Source organism: Macaca fascicularis, chromosome 1 (assembly GCF_037993035.2).
Source record: "Macaca fascicularis isolate 582-1 chromosome 1, T2T-MFA8v1.1".
Lineage (NCBI taxonomy): Eukaryota > Metazoa > Chordata > Mammalia > Primates > Cercopithecidae > Macaca > Macaca fascicularis.
This window is the reverse complement of record NC_088375.1, coordinates 200,733,342-200,754,239: the sequence shown is the minus strand read 5'-3', so window position 1 is coordinate 200,754,239 and position 20,898 is coordinate 200,733,342.

Here is a 20,898-nt window from a genome sequence, read left to right as displayed (position 1 = left end):
AGAAACTGAATTTTGCCAACAACCTGAATAAGCTTGGAAGAGGACCCTGAGCTGCAGATGAGAATGAAGTCTGCTGAAGTCTCGATTTCAGACTTGCAAGACCGTGAGCAGAGAACCCAGCCACACTGTGCCTAGACTTCTGACCTACAGAAATCATGAGATGATCAACAGATGTTGTTTTAAGCTGCCATGTTTGTAGCAGTTTGTAACACATCAATAGAAGACAAACACACCAGGGAACAACATTAAGAAAGATCTCCAAGTGAAAGAAAGCATGAGAACATTCAGCATGGCTGAAGCACAGGGGTGGGTCAAGGAGTGAGAGTATGAGAAACTAGAGTGTAGGGGTAGGCAGGGTGTCCAACCGACAAGGGGGTTCAGACTGACACAATTCAACAGACATTTAGGGAGGACCTTGGTTCCAGGCCTTGTGCTCTGACAGGCTGGAGTCCCAGAGATAAATAAGACCCATTTTCTGCTCACATTCTGGTGGAAAAAAAACTCAATGGAATTAGTAAATCACAATTGCAGCTCCATGAGGGAAGTCCTCTTTGCTTTCTTCATCTATATCCCAAGTGCCTAGAACAGTGTCTTGCATATAGGAGATAATGATATTTGTTGAGTTGAATAAATATAAGTGATATTTCATCTGGGTCAGTGATTTTCAACCAGGGGCAATATTGTCACCCTGGGGCAACATCTTCAGACATTTTGGGAATGTCTTCAGACAACTGGGAAGGGGATACCAGCATGTGGTAGGTGGAGGTAAGGCATGCTGCTAAACATCCTGCAATGTACAGGGCAGAGCCTCACTACAAAGAATTATTTGGTCCCAAATAGTGCCAAGATTGAGAAACCATGATGTAGGCAATGGTGAGACCCAATGAAACCTTTGTTCTCCCCAAAACAACCACAAAAACAGCTCTTTAATGCCTGTTACTCCCAGTTTCCCTGTGTCTCCCATCTGGTCAGGGCTGCATAAGCAATGAAATCCCCCTTTGTCAGATCCTCTTAGGGCTTCATGAAGTCCAGCTTCCTTTCACTGGCATTCTTCCTGCAAAACTATTACTGTCATTCATTAGAATCCAGCATCCTCTTATGATCAGTCCCCTGCTTTGGTGTGGGAGATACCAAGCAATGTGCAGGTTAATATTTGACAACCAGCTTTCGAAAAATTATGCATCTATTGAACTTATGTACGTAAGTTTGTTAAAATTTAACTGATACAAAGGATGTGTAGCATACCATTTCATAAAATCATAAAATAAGCAAACAACAACACTTTATTTTAAATTCCATGTAGCCAATCAGTTCTCAAAGAACACTTTAATTGATTTTTGCTGAGCTCTTGTGTCTATAGCCAATCTAGGGAAGCAACTGGGAAATGAGCGTAGTTCTGACATGAATGTCGGCTGATATTTTCTTTTACATTAACGAGTAAGATGAAAGTGAAGCAACAAGGGCATGCCAGAACTCCATTCGTTCATCAATGAGATGAGCGACTGCTTTGCTGAACCAGATAACAATTTTCAAATACTGGAAGAATATTTCCTCAATTTTTATGCCATTTGCCATGTGACATTTCCAGACATGACAGGCTTTTAAGTTTAATCTGCATTATTACCATTTTCTCCATCACTTTCTTAAGTCTAAACAATCAAAAAAACAATAAAGCAAGCCCTGATTTGTAGCATTTTTTTTTTAAATTTCCATGGTATAAATATACCCACCTTGTCTGACTTCAGGCTACCAATGTGATGTTACTGAACCTGAGTTGGGCAGAGCTGTGCAGTAGCACACCATGATGTAATATTTCCACCATACAGAGATAATAGTTGCAAATAATCCCCAGAGTACAGATAGTAGTAAAATGATGTGCAATAATTTGTAAATGATGAATTCTCAGTATTTATTACCTTTGTTTTTAATACAATTTATTTAATTACAGATTTAGAAAATTTAACTTTCAATAATGTTTGTGCTTTACAACTGGTTCACAAAATTCTGCAAATTTAACCATGGACTCCTGCAAGCCAGTATGAGCTAGCTCTAGCACATCGCTGGTTTATGCAGTGAGGCCTTGTGCTGATGGTCAAATGTACTCTCTAGTTGACAATTTGGACAAATTCACTCTCAAGGAGTTGTCTTATTTTGAAGTTCTGGGAATTGTCTATGAACTACACACGCAAAGTATGTATGTGTTGATCCCCTGAGAGTTTGTCCTGTCTATGCAACGTGTCTCCGACCCCACTGGCCTTACTAGTATTATCGGATGAAGGCACCTGATTTTTACCATCTGGTGGAGACTCTTGACTTCCTTAACCTGCTCCCCTTCTCTTTCAAGCAGCAGTAGTGGTGAGCAGGACGGGGAGGAAATATGGATTCAGAAACCTGTAATTGATTTACACTGGCTGCCACATGCTTGCAGGAGAAACATGCAGTAAGGTAACTTGGTCAAGACATTCTCAAGCACACAGTCTCAGTGTATTCTTCTATAATCAATCGCTCCTCAGTGTCATCCCCACATGATGTCACAGTTTAGCCTTTTCTCAAACCCCTCCTGTTTACATCCAACTTCTCTCTGAATTGGAGCTAGCTTGACTCCCTTTTGTACTAGCCCCGTTTGCAGGTGGGTTTTCCATTTCTGGCATAATTAATGGGAAGAGAGACAAGTGGAGGGGCGGCCACATAGGTTAGCCTTTGCAGGGTCCTCTTTTATGGACATGGAATACAGCCATATCCATTGCTCACCTCACATCCTGTGGTCTCATGGAGGTGAACACTCACACCCTCTGAATTATTTTGCCTGTTTCTTCCGATGATGCAATGAACTCTTTATGTTTTCTTGAATTCCCCAACTTAACAGATTTTTATTTCCACCAACTATGCATAAACACAAATCACTCTTGAACATATTTAAGCCACATAATTATACCTTATCCACTATCAAACTTCTTACTAAATACACTTAATGCTTAACCTACAAATTCTCTTCAAATGCAATGCGTTTCCCTCTAAGCCAGTTTTAGACCTTAAGGACATTATTTGCTTTACGCTTTTTAACAAAGATGAATGAGTGTCCATTCTGGGCTAATGGTGGGGGGTAGATCAGTGAATAAGAAAGACCGACATAGCCCCTTCTCTCAAAGAGCTTTTTATCTGATTGGGGAGAATGACATTAAGCAAACACACACACAAATATAAAGTTTGAATGATGAAAAGCACAATACAGGCAAGGAATGGGGGTCCTATGATGAGGGGATGTACTGGGAGCCAGGGAAGGCATTACTGAAAGAGTGACATTTGAAATGAAGAATGAGAAGGACTGAGCCAGAGGAGGAGTGGGGGCAGAGTGTCAGGGAAGAGGGCTCCAGGGGCAGGGAGTCACTCATTCCAGGACTCCAATAAGAGTAATGAGAGGTCTCTCTCCAATACAGGAATGGAGGAGGTGGGTGGTATGAGGTTAGGAGTCAGACTGAGGTAAGTCCAGATGACAGTCAGGTAGACCTAGCAATAGCTTTTATTCTAACCTCAACGAAACATTGAAGTCTTCACAGAGGGGGGTGAGTGTTCCAATTCGTTTTCTAGACAGATCACTCTGGATGGAAGTTGGAAAGTGGATTGGGGAATTGGAGAAAAAGGGGAAGCAGAATGATAGGAGGCAGCTGTAGTAGTCTGGAAGAGACCAAATGGTGGTGTGAACTATGATGACTGCAATGGAGAGGAACAGAAACAGACAGATTAGAGAAAATAGGAGATGGAAATGACTGAATACACCAGGAAAATTATCACAGTGAAGGGGATGAGAGAAAAGAAGGTGTCAAGGATGGAGCTGAGGTTTACAGCTGGGTGGAAGGAGGGGTCATTCCCTGGGAAGACAGTGCAGGCACCAGCTTAGAAGGACAGGGTATGACGTAGGGGACTGGCAGTTCCACAGGAAGGGAGGGTGAGAAACAAGATGACTTGAGCTAGTGCCTTTCACCTCTCACCAGAGGTGAGGAACAGTTCGACAAAGTGGTAATTTTCTATTGATAAAATGTACTGGCTGTTTTGCTCTCTTCCTCTCTAATAACCAGCTAGTCCTCAGTCTCACTGTCTTTGGCCATGCATTTAACAATTCTGACCAAGTTCAAACACTCCAAGACAGTGTTCTTTGAGGTGTTGGGCAGGTAGCACTAGTGGTCTACCAGATGATTGCAAGTGGCATAGAAAATGACTTTTCGATGCTGTATGGATATGGCATCACATCACATTGAATCACACAGTGAGAAAGTAATTTCCTTTTCAATTCTTTCTTGGGCCTTCTGATTACATCAGGGAGAAAGGCTCAGTTTGGTGTTAGTATGTCTTTATACCTCTGTAACACTTGATAATCTCTCTTCTTAACAAAGAAAGAACAAGGCCACAGTCTCGGAGCATTTTTAGCAGGCCACAGTCTCTAGCTGGAATTTAATAATATGGTTTTGTTTTCAATGTAAAAAAAAAAAAAAATTAACATTACCTCCAATTCGTGGCAAGTGATATTGGTTTTTCATTTACAGCAGTGAAATAAATAAATAAATCTATTTTAAAATGAAGCTCCAAGTACAAAAAGAGAGTTGTGAAAAACACTAATTAAATAATAGTACACTTGGCACAGGAATATGGCAAGTATGACAGAGGAGGTCCTATGGTTAAAATCTGGAAAACATAGCATGACACTGAAGTGGTCGTTTGTTATTCATGCATCCACTCTTCCTTCTTGGGGCAACGTTTCCTCATCTTCTTGGATGAATCATCTCTCCCCAGCTTTCAGCCCACAGGCTCCCAATACAGTTGATTTCCCTCCGGCGCCCTAGGGGATAGCACTGGAAGCTTGGCTAAGCTGATCAGCATATGCCTTCACGCCAGCCAGTGATTGGCTTATCCATGGGCTCCTGAACCAAATTAGGCCAATCAGGTGCAGAGCCCAGTCAGTTGGCTTTAGAGGCCATGAATCAAATCACTGTGTTCCTCTGCCTCCTGTATGCTATATCCTTTGAGGTGAGATCTAAAGGATGAATGTTAAATTAGTAGATGATGATGCCATGAGGCTGCAGTTGTGGTCAGGGCCCCGACCATATAGTGAGGTAGGAGAATAGGGTCTGGAGGCAAGGAACCTAAGGCCATTTCACGCTGACTTCCTAGAACTAAATTGAAAGGAAAACCCTAACTCTCCACATCTAAGTAAAAAATGGACCAGAGGCTACTCCCTTTGCAAACTCCCACCTTTTCTGCCGGGCAGATAGGAAATTGAAGGTACCTCTGATTGGTTGCATGGGAGTGTAACTTTGTAACTTCTCTCCACTCAGACTGATTGTGGGCCAAGTCTTCGTTTGCATAGAAGTGCAACTTTGCAACTGCACATTAGCTTCTGATTGGTTGCTTTTCTGCAGCCAATCAGATGTTCGCACAGGAGTGTGATCTTTGTAACTCCACTTCAGCCTCTGATTGGGGGCCACCAGTTCATTTACACGAACCAAGTGGCCAATGGGAAACCTCTAGAGGGTATTTGGACAGGAGAAGATTCTGTATCCGGGCCCTTGAGCTGCTGCTCTGGCTGGCTCCCACACTGTGGAGTGTACTTCCATTTTCAATAATCCCTGCTTTCATTTTTTTGTTGCTTCATTGTTTCCTTGCTTTGCTGTACATTTTGTCCAATTCTTTGTTTAAAACACTAAGAACCTGGACAACTCGAAGTCAAGAAAGACCCTCTATGGATAACAATAGGACCTTGTAGACCATGGTAAGAACTCCACTTGGAATTCTATCCCAACAGCAAATGGGAAGCCTTTAAATGGTTTGTTAGCAGGAAGATGACAGGCCTAGATTCTTATTTTTAAAGATCACCGTGGTATATAAAGCACTTAACATGGAGTCCAGCACCTGGTAAATGTATTAAGTTGGAGACTGCCCAGTGTCGGCAGGATACATAATTGGGGTTCAGTAAACGGACATCCGCATCCCCCTTCTCTTCTGCTTGTTCCTGAGGTTACTTCTATCAGAAGAAGCCTCTCAGAGCCTCTGGGAAAGTAGTCTTAAGTAGGACGTTGCCTTGCCCAAGGGCACTGAAGTTTAGCTGGAGCCTGCGATCTAAGGGGAAAGGCAGGAAGCAAAGGTTAGTGCTCTTGGAACTTTTAAACTTTGGTATCACTGAATTTCTACAGTTAAAAAAAAGTAGACTCTGGAGTGAACAGTTAATGAGGCAAATGGAATTAAAAAAAAATAAATAAGCAAAACCAATGTTAAGGGAGAAGGTCTGAATTAATATGAGTTTCTAGAGTCAGAAGGGCACTCTTTTTCTGGGTCATGGCCAATGGGCAGACAACATGTTTAGCCTACAGGAAACAAGGTTCGCTTACCGTCCCCGTTTGCACGTGGGAATGAATGCACAGCTACAGGAGGAAGATGAGAGTGTAATTTGGAGATAGAAGTAGTCGAAGGAATTCAACTGAGAAATAACATCCTGGCACAAACTTAAGACATAAAAATAAAATCAGTTTCACAAGACCCAGAAAGCCTGATTCTTCTTGTGAAGTGTCCCTGTAGAATCTCAACAAGCTTCAGCACCCCCGGTCTTCCAGCCCCTCCCACCACCATGCCTTTGCTCTAGCCTCAATGGATTTTTGCAGTCCCTCAATCTCTCACCTATCTCTGTCCAGAGCGGGGTACAGCTGTCAATCCTCCTGCTGCCCCCACTCTTTCCTAGGCTTTCTGGATCCAGAGGCTCACCCGGACCCACCTTACTGTGCAAATGCACCTCCTGCATGACACCCACTGTCCCTGGCCTGTCACTGCCCTGAGCTTGGACTGGCTTTACCACCTCCCTTTGTACATGGACTCCCTCCCGTGTCAGCGTAGCATGGCTCAGTAATTAAGTGCAATCATTCTCAGGCTGAACAGCCAGACCTGGGGTATTGAGTAGTGGCTAAAGGAGCAGACTTTGGTGCGAGGTTGCTGGCTAATTTCTGGCATCCCTACTTACTAGGTATGCTAAGTTATATTGGTTATTTAATCTCTGTCAGCCTCAGTTTTCTCACCTGCAAAATGGGGATGATAATACTACTTGCCTCACAGAGCCAAGAGGTTTATTAAATAAATTCATACATATTATGAACTGAGAGCAACTTGTGACACCTAGTAAGCACTCCATAAGTGTTAGATATTATTACCCTTTCCCTACCATTTACCAGCTGTGAAACTGTGTGAGTGACTTAATCTAAGCTGGAGCTTCAAAACTACCCTCACAGTCCCCCTGTAGTAGCATATCCATTCCCATAAGCAAGTAGGAATGCTTAGCAGACAAGTTTTGTGATCTCTAGGCTCAAAATGTTTTCTTCTTTTTTGGCCATAACCCAGATAATGACTATGCACCTGCATTTAGTAACCTGTGCCATTCAATCACCTCTCTTCCTTGGAGATTCATCCATGGATGCACCTCTGTACTTCATTCCTTCTGCCTCCTTATCCCTCAAACACGGGGGTTTCAAGACTTTTCTCTTTAAGTGCAGAACTTACTGACTTCTGAATATAAAGGCTCAGGCCATCTCCAGAAAGGAGTTAATTGCAGGACACACCACACAGGATGGCTGTGGGGATGACAGAGGGTAATGTAGACAGCCTTAATGAACAGTGATATGGTTTGGCTGTGTCCCCACTCAAATCTCATTTTGAATTGTAGTTCCCATAATTCCCAGGTGTTGTGGGAGGGACCCTGTGGGAGGTAATTGAATCATGGGGGCAGGTCTTTCCTGTACTGTCCTCATGGTGAATAAGTCTCATGAGGTCTGACGGTTTTATGAATGGGGTCCCCTGCACAAGCTCTTTTGCCTGCCGTCATGTAAGGCATGCCTTTGCTCTTCCTTCGTCTTTGGCCATGATTGTGAGGCCTCCCCAGCCATGTGGAATTGTGAGTGCAGTAAACCACTTTCCTTTATAAATTACCCAGTCTCAGGTATGTCTTTATTAGCAGCGTGAGAACTGACTAACACAAATGGTCTCAGCTACCATCAGAGCAAGAAACCTGATGTTGTCCTGAATCCTTCATCTCCTTCACCTCCTACATCCACATGATCACCAAGTTCCACCAATTCTTCTTTTCCACTGCCTCCTGAACTTGCCTCTCTCTCCACTTCTGATTCAGGACACCTTTATCTCTCATTTCCATCACTGCCAGAGTCCCTGGACTGCTGGGGTATCACTTCTGTGACCCATCCTGCCCCACTGGTGGCCAGTAGGACCTTCCCAAAACAGAAACCTGACAATGTTCTGCCCCTTCTTAATACTGTTCCATGTTTTCTCATAGCCCTAGACAATGCCCAGACTTCACTTAAGATGACCATCACCCCCACCTTTAACATCAAAAATGTTCATAGACACTTCCTCAAACCTCAACCCGTGACAGTAGCTGTACTTCTAGTAACTGTCAGTGGGGAAAATGCATAATGCCAACAAATGCTCTGACTTTTAAATATATTTTAATTTGAAAAATTATTGCAATATTTATTTACATTTTAAATTTTTTAAATATATATATATATATATATATATATTTGCAGCATTTATTCAGTCAGTGGAAAATGCTCAGTGCACATAAGAATTTGAGGAATCCTTGCAAGTAACTTCATGGCCCTATGAAGGTCTTTGGGGGCTTACGAGTTGGAAATAATTGGCCTAGAACTTAAACTCTAAGCTTCTTGTTCCTCCAAGCACTTGTAAAGAGCCTCTGCGAACACTACCCTCCCACATATATTCAATTTCCAGCTGTGGAGATAACTTTTTTGTTTCTCCAGAGAGCACCAGAAGCTTCTACACCTTCAGAGGGTCTCTGCTGCCATCTTTCTCTCTGGTGAATTCCTACCCTTTTTTGAGCCTCTTCTCAAATGTCACCTCCTCTGATGAACCCAGCAGTTTACTACTTTTTCTGAGAAACCTAGAAGTTTGCCACTTTTTCCTCTGGAACAAAACTCAACTAGCACCAAAATTAATGTGTTGCAATTCTATGTCTATATTTTTTCTCCCTTTAAAAGCTCCTTCTGGAATGATACATTGACTGCTTCATCATCTTTGTGCCCCACCCACTACGACAACTTCTGCCATTAGTAGTTGCTTAATAAATGTTGAGTCTAATGAGCAGATGAAGGAACAACCCCTAGAGAGATTTGATCTCACCAGTATAGGTGTGCTAATGGGAGGGGGCCAACTGACTGTCCAAAGTAAAGAATGTGTATTTACTTTAATATCATCTTGGGGGAGTAACAAATGGTGGGTCCTTCATGTCCACCAGGAGGGTGGGTGGCATGGAGACAGTCTTTTCCAGGGAGGCTTACAAGCCTCCCCTTTGTATCAGAGGTAGATATCCACTCTGTCTGTGGTTAGGGAAGGAAGCCCCGCAGGTGGCTCCTCTGCTAATGGAGGGCTTAAGCTTGTGCTCCCAACTGCTTCAGGATAGAATGAACACAGGCGGGTAGCTAGCATACTCACTGTCTATGATTCTCACTAGGAAGGAGAAAATCTCCCTTTGTGGTGGAGATCTAACCTGTGTAGGGTCTAATCTGCTGTCCAATGTCCTAGTACTAAGAGGAGATATTCGATGGAGAGAAGAGGCAGCTGATGTCCACTAGATCCATGGATGAGAGAGCCCCCAGAATGAATGCTGTCTCCCCAGCCAGCTGCTGCACTGCCTGTGTCCCCAAACATTCAACTTCTACCTGGAGGCACCACCATAAAGTCTGCTTCTCCCCCTGTGCTCAGAGTTTGTAGACTCCGGAGTCTTGGAGGTCAAGAGAGTTTAGTTCAAGTTCCAGCTCCACCATTGAAATGCTATGTGATTTAAAATGTTTACATATAAGTATAACATTCATACAAAAGAATGATTAGAATGTGTGTTTATCAAGAGGAACGGAAACCTATGTTACCATGATTCAACATAAGAGATGGAACATTGCCAACACACGTACTCGTCCTGTGTGACCCACGGCAAACTATACTCCATCCTAATCCTCCCAGAGGTAACCGCTATCCTACGTTTTATGTTTGTCATTCTTTTGCTTCTCTTTATAGTTATCTTACGTATATAAACTCATAAACAGAATATGTTTATGAACTTTATATATGGACTCCAACCTGTGTGTGTTCTTCTGTGACTTATTTTTTCAATCACATTACATATATGAGATTCATTCATTTTGATGTATTCAATAGTTATTCATTCATTTTCATTACTGTATAATATCCCATTATATGTATATGCTGCAATTTTCCTGAATTTGGATATTTGGGCTGTTCCTAATTAATGGCTAATATGAATAATGCTGCTATGAACATTTAAGTACAAGTTTTTGTTTTTGTTGGAGACAGAGTCTTGCTCTATTGCTCAGGCTGGAGTGCAGTGGCACGATCTCGACTCACTGCAACCTCTGCCTCCCAGTTTCAAGTGATTCTCATGCCTCAGTCTACTGAGTAGCTGGGACTACAGGTGTGTACCATCACATCCTGCTAATTTTTGTATTTTTAGTAGAGATGGGGTTTTGCCATGTTGCCCAGGCTGATCTTGAACTCCTGACCTCAAGTGATCTGCCCGCCTTGGCCTCTCAAAGTCCTGGGATTACAGGCGTGAGTCACCACACCTGACCTCTTTTGCTCATTTTTAATTGAATTTTTGTCTTCCCATTATTGAGGGACAAACATTCTTTATATATTCTGGATACAAATTCTTTGTCAGATACACGCATGTGACTATTTTCTCTGAGACTTACCTTTTTATTCTTTAAATAGAATCTTTCAAAGATCAAAGTTTTTCATGTTGATGTAGACCAATTTACCAGATTTTTTCTTTATAGATTTTACCTTTTGTGTCCTAAGGTATCTTGTCTCCTAATACCTCTTTCAGGTCATGAAGATTTTCTTTGAGAAGTTTTATGGTTTTATGTTTAGATATATGATCCTTTTCAAGATAATTTTGTGGGTGGGATAAAGTAACAGTCAAGATCCCTTTATTTTTTCCATACGGATATCCAATGTTGCTGGCACCATTTGTTGAAAAGACTACCCTTTCCTTATGGAATGACTTTGATGCCTGTTCCAGGCAGCATAGTGTCCCTCTCTGCCCAATGATGTCCATGTCCCCAAACTTAACATATGAATATATTAAATGACATAACAAAGGGGAACTAAGGTTACAGATGAAATTTGTGTTGCTGATATTCTGACCTTAAAATAGGGAGTTTATCCTGAATGGTCTGCATCAACCCAAGGTAATCATAAAGGTCCTTAAAAAATGGAAGAGGGAAGCAGAGGTTGGTGTGAGGCAGTGTGAAAGGACTTGATCTGCTATCACTGAACTGAAATAGAGGAAGGGGCCATGAGCCAAGGACTGTGGGCAACCCCTAGAAGCTGGGAAAGGCAAAGAAACAGACACTCCCCTAGGAGGAGCACAGCCTTCCTGACACATTGACTTTGAGTCCTGTGAGACTTGTGTTGGACTTCTACCTTACAGAACTGTAAAATAAAACATTTGTATTGTTTTAAACCAGTAAGTTGGTAGTAATTTGTTACAGCAGCAATAGAAGAATAATACAGCACCTTTCCCTGTAATCCCAGCACTTTGAGAGGCCGAGGCGGGCAGATCACAAGGTCAGGAGATCGAGATCATCCTGGCTAACATGGTAAAACCTCGTCTCTACTACAAATACAAAAAAAAAAAAAAAAATTAGCCGGGCATGGTGGCAGGAGCCTGTAGTCCCAGCTACTCGCGAGGCTGAGGCAGGAGAATGGCGTAAACCTGGGAGGTGGAGCTTGCAGTGAGCTGAGATCGCACCACGTCACTCCAGTCTGGACGACAGAGTGAGACTCCCTCTCAATAAATAAATAAATAAATAAATAAATAAATAAATAAATAAAGTAAAAAAATCAATTGACCATACATATGTGGATCTATTTTCATACTGTTCCATTGATCTATATATTTGTCTGTGTGCCAATGCCACATTGTGTTGTTACTGTACCTTTAAAAGGAGCTTCATCATAAATCCTTAAATCAGATGGGCTAAGTCCCCTAGTTTGTTCTTTTAAAAAATAGTATGTGTTGTTCCAGTCCCCTTGCATTTCCATATTAATTTTTGAATCACTTTTCCAACTTCTGTTTTTCATTAGGATTGCATTGCATCTATGGATTGTTTTGGGAAAAATTGACAGACATCATAATAATATTGTGCTCTGATCCATGAACATGATATATCACTCCATTTTTTAGTTCTTCACTTTTTATTTTTGTATTTAGTGTGCAGATCTATAACATATGTCATTAAATATATCCCTAAGTATTTCATGTTTTGTGATGCTACTCTAAATGGCACAATTTTCTTATTCCCATTGAATATTGGTAGTTTTTACAACTACAATCTATTTTGTATACTGACCTTACTAAACTCACTAGTAAAAGTAGCTCTTTTGTACACTGCATAGGATTTTCTATTTAGAGATCATATCAATTTAGTTTTTTTGTAACTTTTTCCTGTCATTTTATACTGGCTAGGACCTTCAGTACAAAGTTGGTTAGAAGCGGTGAGAACAGACATCTTTATCCTGTTCCGAATTTATGGGGCAAAGCATTTAGTCTTTCACCACCAAGTATGATGCTGTCGGCAGATATTTTTTGTAAACATCTGTTATCATATTAAGAAAGTTTCTTTTTCTTCCTAGTTTGCTGAGCGATTATGTCATGAATAGGTCTGAAAATTTTCAAATGCTTTTTCTCTGTCTACTAAGGTAATCACAGTTTTTAAAAAATCTTTTTATTCTCCTAATATGCTAAATTATGTTGATTAATTTTATATTTTAAACCAATATTGTCTTCCCAATCTTTGTGTAGTTTTGTTATCATGTTCATTCTGGTCTCATATTATCATTTGGGAAGTGTTTTCTCCATATCTATTTCTGAAATATTTTGTATAAAACTGTAGTACTATTATTTTTCCATAAATGTCTTCTAGAGCTCATCAGCAAAGCCATCTACACCATATGCTTTCTTTATGGGAAGGTGTTTGATTAAAAATTCACATTTATTAATTGATATAGGACTATTCAGATTCCTTGTTTCTTTTTAAGTAAACTACAGTAGATTTTGTCTTTCAAGGAATTTGCCCATTTGTTGCATAAAGTTGTTCATAATACACCCTACAAAATATGTCACGATGGTCCTTCTTTCGTTCCTGATATTGGTAATTTGTGTCTTCTCTCTTTATTTCTTGATCAAGCCCACTCGCTGTAGGTTTATCAATTAAGTTGTGTTTTTTTTAAAAAAAAGATTTTTTAATTTTATTAATTTTCCCATTTTTATCCATTTTTTATTAATTCCTGCTCTTTATTACATATTTTTTCCACTTATTTTGGTATTACATGTTCTTCTTTTTCTATCTTCTTAAGAATCTTAGATAACTGACTTTAGACCTTTCTTCTTTCTTAACATGAATATATAAAGCTCTACATTTTCCTCAAAGCATTCCTTTAGCTTCATCCCAGAGATTTGAATATGTCTTGCTTGTGTTTTTATTTAATTCAAAATATTTTCTCATTTGCCTTGTGATTTATTTCTTTGATATGAGTTAGAAATGTTTGGTTCAGTTTCTAAATCTCTAGAGATTTTCCAGGTGGATTTTTGTTATTTCTAATTTAATTCCCTTATATTCACAGAACATACTCTATATGATCCCAATTCTTTTAAATTTGTGAACATTTATTTTATGATCCCATATGTGGTTTGTCTTACATGTTCACTTGAAAAGAATGTGTAGTTTGTTGTTGTTGGAGGAGTGTCCTATAAATGTCAATTATTTCCAGTTTTTTTTGATAGATCAAGTATTCTATACCCTTACTGGTTTTCTATTTGTTGCGTCAATTACTTAGAAAGAATCATTGCAATCTCCCACTCTAATCATACATTTGTCTATTTCTCTTCTCTGCTCTATCAGTTTTTATTTCACATATTTTGAAATTCTGTTGTGTGTACACATTTAAGATTGAGATATCTCTTTGAAGAATGAACCCTTTATTGTTGTAAAATGAATCTGTTTTTTCCTGGTAATTTTTTTTGCATTGAGGCCTACTTTGGTATCTGTATAATTACACCAGGATTTCTATAATTAGTGTTTGCATAGTATACCTTTTTCTGTCATTTTACTTTAATTTACCTGCGTCTTTATATTTAAAATGTGTTTCTTACAGGCAACACATAGTTGGGCCTTGCTTTATAAATCCAATATGACAATCCCTTTAATTGGAGTGCTTAGAATTTTTTATTTACACTTAATGTAATTATCAATATGGTGGGGTTTAAATTTACAACTTTGTAATTTGTTTTCTGTTTGTCCCATCTGCTCTTTATTTCTTTTTCTTCTTTCCTTGCCTTCTTTTTTTCAGTACTCAATTTTTATTTCCATGTTATCTTATTAACTATACATTTATATTGAAAATTTTTTTAGTGTATGCCTTGGGATTTACAATATGCTTTTCATATATTTTTTTAAATTTCCAACTTTCATTTTAAGTTCAGGGGTACATGTGCAGGTTGTGCAGGTTTGTTACATAGGTAAACGTGTGCCATGGTGGTTTACTGCACAGATCATCCCATCACCCAGGTATTAAGCCCAGCATCCATTAGCTAGTCTTCTTGATGTTCTCCCTCCTCCCACCCCCTACTGTTTTTTTAAATTTATTAAGTGTGTTTCGAATAATGTTTAATGTATGACCCTCCTAGCAGTGTTGTAGACTGAATTGAAGCCTATGCCTTGAAGAAGCTGTTGGTGGTGTAAACTAGAAGTAAAATCATAAGCCTCCCAACCATGAAAAGGATCTTCTCTTGTCCAAGGGGACCCCAGAGAAACCTTAAAAACTGAGTTCTTGGCTATGGCGGGAAAGAAGGTCAGACACACCTTGTTATATTCCCTCCCTTTTGTGATGTAGACACAACAACGGACAAGTATTAATGTTAAAATAGAGATCATAAGACTGACAGAACAGATTCGGTGGCAGTCAGATACTGAATTATAAATGGGACCTAAGGCATGCAAGCAAGGGTTAAGTCATGCACCCCTCTACTTAAAGTAGAAGCTATGCTCTAATTGCCATAAGATTTTTCTTCTTCTCCAGTAGCTACACAAACACTGGATTCGAATCAGGAATACTAAAACAGTTTAAAGCTCATCTATCACCAAACATTCACCCTCGAGCCCTCTGTTCCATGAGCCATGACTATAGCTTTGATTGGACAAGAGACTGATTTCAGTAGCTTTATCCTGATAAGAGATCACCAAGCAGGGACTAGTTCTGGCGAGTTTACAGAGGCTGCACTTGAGTGCCTTTGTGTCCTTGCTTCACCTTTTGATGTACAGGGCCTAACTGTAATACCCTGAACTGTTAAGTCTCCACCCCAAAGTGAACATGGGATCACATGTAACATACATGTTTATTCAGGACCCAAGTGTTAGGACCACCTTCATGAATATTCATAGCTCTTCCAATAGCCTGTTGAATATGTATGTTTAGCCAATCCATTCATCATAAAGCCCCTGCTCCACCTTGTCCTCCTTAGAAGTGCCTGTTTCTCTCTTCTGCTGAAGGGGGTGCTTCCCAGCCTGTGAGGATGGCCACCTCATAGGCTACAACTCTTTATAAGGAATGAAGTCTCCCTCCTAAATATAGAAATTGTGTGGTTTTTAAGTTAGCAGTAGAAATATGGACACAAAAGGACATTCTGGTGATGTCTCTGAAAGAAAAGAGAGTTGTAGAGAAAGCTTCTGTCATCTTAGAGAATACATGGATCATCCGGAACAGAATGCTGCTAGAAATATAAATATTAAAGGTGCTTCTAGTGAGATTTCAGGTAGAAATGAGAGACATTTTGGAAACTGGAGCAGATTTGTTATAATGTGGTGGAGGATTTGGCTGAATTGTGTTCTGTTGGATGGGAAGTAGAACGCTTACAAGCGCTGAACCTGGATGTTTAACTGAAGAGCTTTCTCAGCAAAGTGTTGAGGCTGATGTCTCCTTGCTGGGAAGGGAGAAAAATAAATTGAGGAAGGAATTGCTAAGCCAAAATAAATCAGCAATTGATGATTTGGAGAATTCTCATCCTATCTAAATACTGTGGTCTGGACAAGGGTGGGACTGGACAACTATTTGCAAAAGAGATTAGGTATGTGACTCATGGGTCCAATCAACCACATCAGCAGAAGTCAGATAGAGAGATGTGGTGAACCAGAACACTGCGGCTCATATCTTGTTTCATTGTTCTTTGCTTTATTGTGCTTTGCAGATATTACATTTTTTACAAATTGAAGGTTTGTGGCAACCCTGTGTCAAACAAGTGCATTGGTGCCATTTTTTCCAGTAGCATGTGCTTATTTCATGTCTCTATGCCACATTTTGGTAATTCTTGCAATTTTGTTTGTTTGTTTGTTTTTGTTTTGTTTTAGGCAGAATTATACTCTTGTCACCAAGGCTAGAGTGCAGTGGCACCATCTTGGATCACTGCAACCTCTGCCTCCCGGGTTCAAGTGATTCTCCTGCCTTAGCCTCCTGAGTAGCTGGGATTACAGGCTCTTGCCACCACACCCGGTAATTTTTGTATTTTTAGTAGAGATGGGGTTTCACCATGTTGGCCAGGCTGATCTAGAACTCCTGACACCTCAGGCGATCTGCCCGCCTTGGCCTTCCAAAGTGCTGGGATTAAAGATGTGAGCCACCACACTCAGCCTCTTGCAATGTTTTAAACTCTGTGTGTGTGTGTGTGTGTGTGTGTGTGTGAGAGAGAGAGAGAGAGAGAGAGAGAGAGTCTCACTGTGTCACTTAGGTTGCAGTGGTGTGATCATGACTCACTGCAGCCTTGACCTCCCAGGCTCAAGCAGTCCTCCCACCTCAGCCTCCCAAGTAGCTGGGACTACAAGTGCACACCACCAGGCCCAGCTAATTTTTGTATTTTTTGTAGAGGTGGGGTTTTGCCATGTTTTTCAGGCTGATATCAAACTCCTGAGCTCAAGTAATCCCAAAGTGCTGGGATTATAGGCGTGAGTCATGGTGCTGGCTGATATGTTAAACTTTTATTATTATCGCTATTATTATATCTGTATAGTAATCTGTAGTCATTGATCTTTGATGTTACTATTGTAATTATTTCAGGATGTCATGAACTGTGCCTCTCTATGATATGGCAATTATTTTGATCTTTTTAAAGTATTTACTTTTGACTTTGCAGATTCTGTGTATCACACATATTCCTAATTTTAATAACTTTGCTCCTATTCTTATTTTTTCCTTTTATTCCTTATTCCATTGTTATCCATTTCTAATTAAAGTTGGAATAAGCTTAGTTCATTAATTTGCAATTTTCATTATAAAATAAGGATTTCTCTCTATAAATTTCCCTATAAGAATCATCTTAGCTTCATCCCACAATTTTATGTATTTCAATATTGTTTAGTTTTAAGTATTTTCTAATTTCCATTAAATTCTCCTTTTGACATAAGAGTTACTTAGATGTGTGATTTTTAATTTTCCAACAAAATTTTAAGTTAGTCATTTGTGATTATCAGCTGATTTTTTTGCTTTATGGTCATTAAACATAGTCTGTGTAATGCAAACTATGTGGAATTTGTTTAGCCTTTGTTTAATGTTTCTTATTTACATGGGAAAAATTGTTATTCTCCAACTGCTGCAACAGAATTCAATTAAATCAAGATTTTAATTTTGCATTCAGATCTTCTATATCTCTACTGACTTTTTTTCTTGCTTATGTATTTATTATTGCACTGTGAAAATGCTTTAAAATCTCCCTTTATGGAGGCAGATTAATCAGTTTCTTTTGTGGTTCTATGTGTTCTTGTTTTATTTATTTTGAAGCAATATCACTATGTGCATGCAAACTTAGAATTGTTAAATTTTCCTAGTGAATTGAACTTTCATCAATGTGTACTAACTCTTCTTATCTCTGGTAATAATTTTTGCTTTAAAATCTATTTAATCAGATAATAATGATAGAGAGATATCAGCTTTCTTTTGTTTGGTATCTAACTGACACATTTTTTCCCGTCTTTATGCTATAATCTTTTTGTATACTTTAGATTACTTTCTGTCTTATATATCGTATAGAAGTGAATCGGCCTTTTAAAATTCTGGTAACCTTTTAATTTTACCTGGAGAATTTAGTCACTTTATATTTATTGAGATCACTGGTGGAGTGGCACTGTATTCTACCATTTTATTTTGTGCTTTCTATTGGTCCTGCCCTTTTATTTTTTCCCCTCTCTGTTCTACTTTCTTTTGTCTTCTTTTGGATTGATTAATTTTCCTCCTAAACTTATTCATTATCCATCAAATAATATGGAAATTACATATCATGTTTTTGTCCTTTTAGTGTTACCTTAGAAATTGCATTAGATATATTTAAAAGAATAAATAAAATGGTTATGCTTTCCACCCAGCCAATTGAAGGAATTTAGGACTTTAGCTACGATTATCCTCTTTTTGACTAAAGGCTGTTCTTGTTCATTATTTTTTAATATTGTAAATTAGACATTATTATTATCATCATGTGTTCAGCCAATATTTATTTGGACTTGCCCTCATATTAATATTATCCTTTATCAATTCTGGGAAATTCCAAGTTACCCTCTCTTTGAATATTCCCATTCCTCCACTCTATCTATTATGAAGACTGGCCAGAGGGCAGGAAAAATCCCCTGGAAGCAGGTGAAGTATCTAATGTAGGGTCCTCCACCTGGCATCTTATTCCCAGCAGCAGGACAAGCACTTCCGACTCCAGGAGAGAATCTCAACCTTAGGGTATGGAAAACTGAGAGTTAGTGGTTAGCTCTAAGTTCAAAGGACAGGGGATAGAGTCAGGCTGGTGGCCATATTAGGCCAATCGAAAGCCTGGTAATCAGAGAGAAGAAGAGATGAGAGACTGTGAGGGTGTCGAGAGAAAAAGCAGCCTGGGCTCCGACTTACCAATTTCTGTCTCTGCAAGGCTCAGTTGCCCTCGGGCTCCAGACCTTGCATGTTCACTAGATTGCCCAACCAAAGATAGCCTGAGTGGCTTTCAACTTTTGCAACCAAGAATCCTGACCAGAATACCTGGGACTTACTTTCTGTATCTGTAAGATGGGCCATCTGCCTAACCAAATTCATAAAGCAAAATGCAATGGTAAGAAACGAAAGTACAAATAGTAAGTAAGAAAACACCTTCCTAGCCCCAAACAGAGATAGCCTGTCCACAGGAAGCCTTGTCATGGGACATGGCATTAATGGACAATAGCATATTTCTTTCCTAAAACAAAGGGAGCTTTCTGGCCTTCCATTGTCCCTTTGAGAGAATATTCATATTCTCTCCCACTCATATGTGTTAGTTAACTTTCTGTCTGTGTAATTATTGCCTGTATCAAGTATTCATATTTTGTGAGACTGTAAGTGAATGGGATTTTGAAAGAGAGATAACACATTGAATATTTTACAATGTGTGGTCTGCTTTTTATATACATGTCCTCACTTACTCTATCCACATTACAATAAAATATGGAATTAACTCAGGCTCAGAGCATTGATATGAATGAATTGAATTGAAGCTGGAATTTGAGCACATGCCAATTTGACCAAAAGCTCATCTTCTTTCAATCTTATCACCATCTTAGAGGTGAACAATGAGAGCTGACATGAACATATCATTAGGGAGTGATCCAGAGAGAATGATGTCAATGGCCTAACCAAAGTCATTCACTAGGCCTTAGGGGCTACCTGCAACCCTGGGCCCAAAGTCATTATGGGTCTCTCTCAACAGATCACTGAATCAAGTAGGAGGTTTAGAAAGGAAGGGACAGTCTTTTACACTGATCTTGGAGAAGGTATCTAAATAAGGAGAACAATAGCTTCAGAATACAGTAAGCACTTAATAAATAAAGAGTTGAAAACAGCAGATACCCTAAGGAACCAGATGATACCATAAATGAGTGAAGCAGGCTAGATGTAGGTGCACATTCAGACCCTAGTGGTGGTTGGGTTCATCCAGAGACCAGAGTCTGTGTCCCAGTTGGCAGAGGCAGTCCTCACGTAGCTCCACACCCTCAGCTCTAGCCAAATTTTGCCATGTGAGAAAGCAGACTAACCTTGCTTCATCTTCCAAATTTTCTAGGGCCTGGAAATCTGGATTTTTGAGTAACATCTCAAGATTGTTTTCATGTTTCCGATCTAGTTTGCAAATAGGCATTAGTCCTATTCTGACTATCTTCTTCTTCCCAGCTCCTAGGGGAGTCAAACATGGGCCACCAACAGGCAGAGCATTAAGGAAGGAGGGAAAGCCAGGCCTGTGTTCCTGAGGGGACTTGTCATTTCTCAATAGGGGTCATTGTCATAATCTGGACTTGAGTTGAAGGTGCTGGCTCGGTACAGTGCTTTCTTACATCACCTAATATTTCGTGGCTCACAAATGTAGGCTTGGAAGAGGATTTACCTTATGTTGTATGTGTTTCCTATGATTATTTCTATAGGCATTGTATTTTGAGGACATGGTTCCCTCATGAAAAAGAAAATTTATGATTCCTTGAAACGCGATAAGACTGCCAAATATGCATGGAATCAGTTATGGAAGTTTCAAAAGTTAAGTCATGGCTCTACTTGTGCTGTGATGCTGTAAACATTGCAAATTTTTCATCAAGATGGAAAATAAACACAGCATTTTTAGGAAGGGGGCCCAGTGATTCTTCACCATCAGCCTTGCTCTTTATATCTGGACCTTATCGTCTCTCTTATCTCCTGAGGTTCAAGCCCTATTCAAGCCCTAAGGAGGGAGCTTCTCTTTTTTATTTATTTATTTTTTGAGACAGAGTCTGGCTC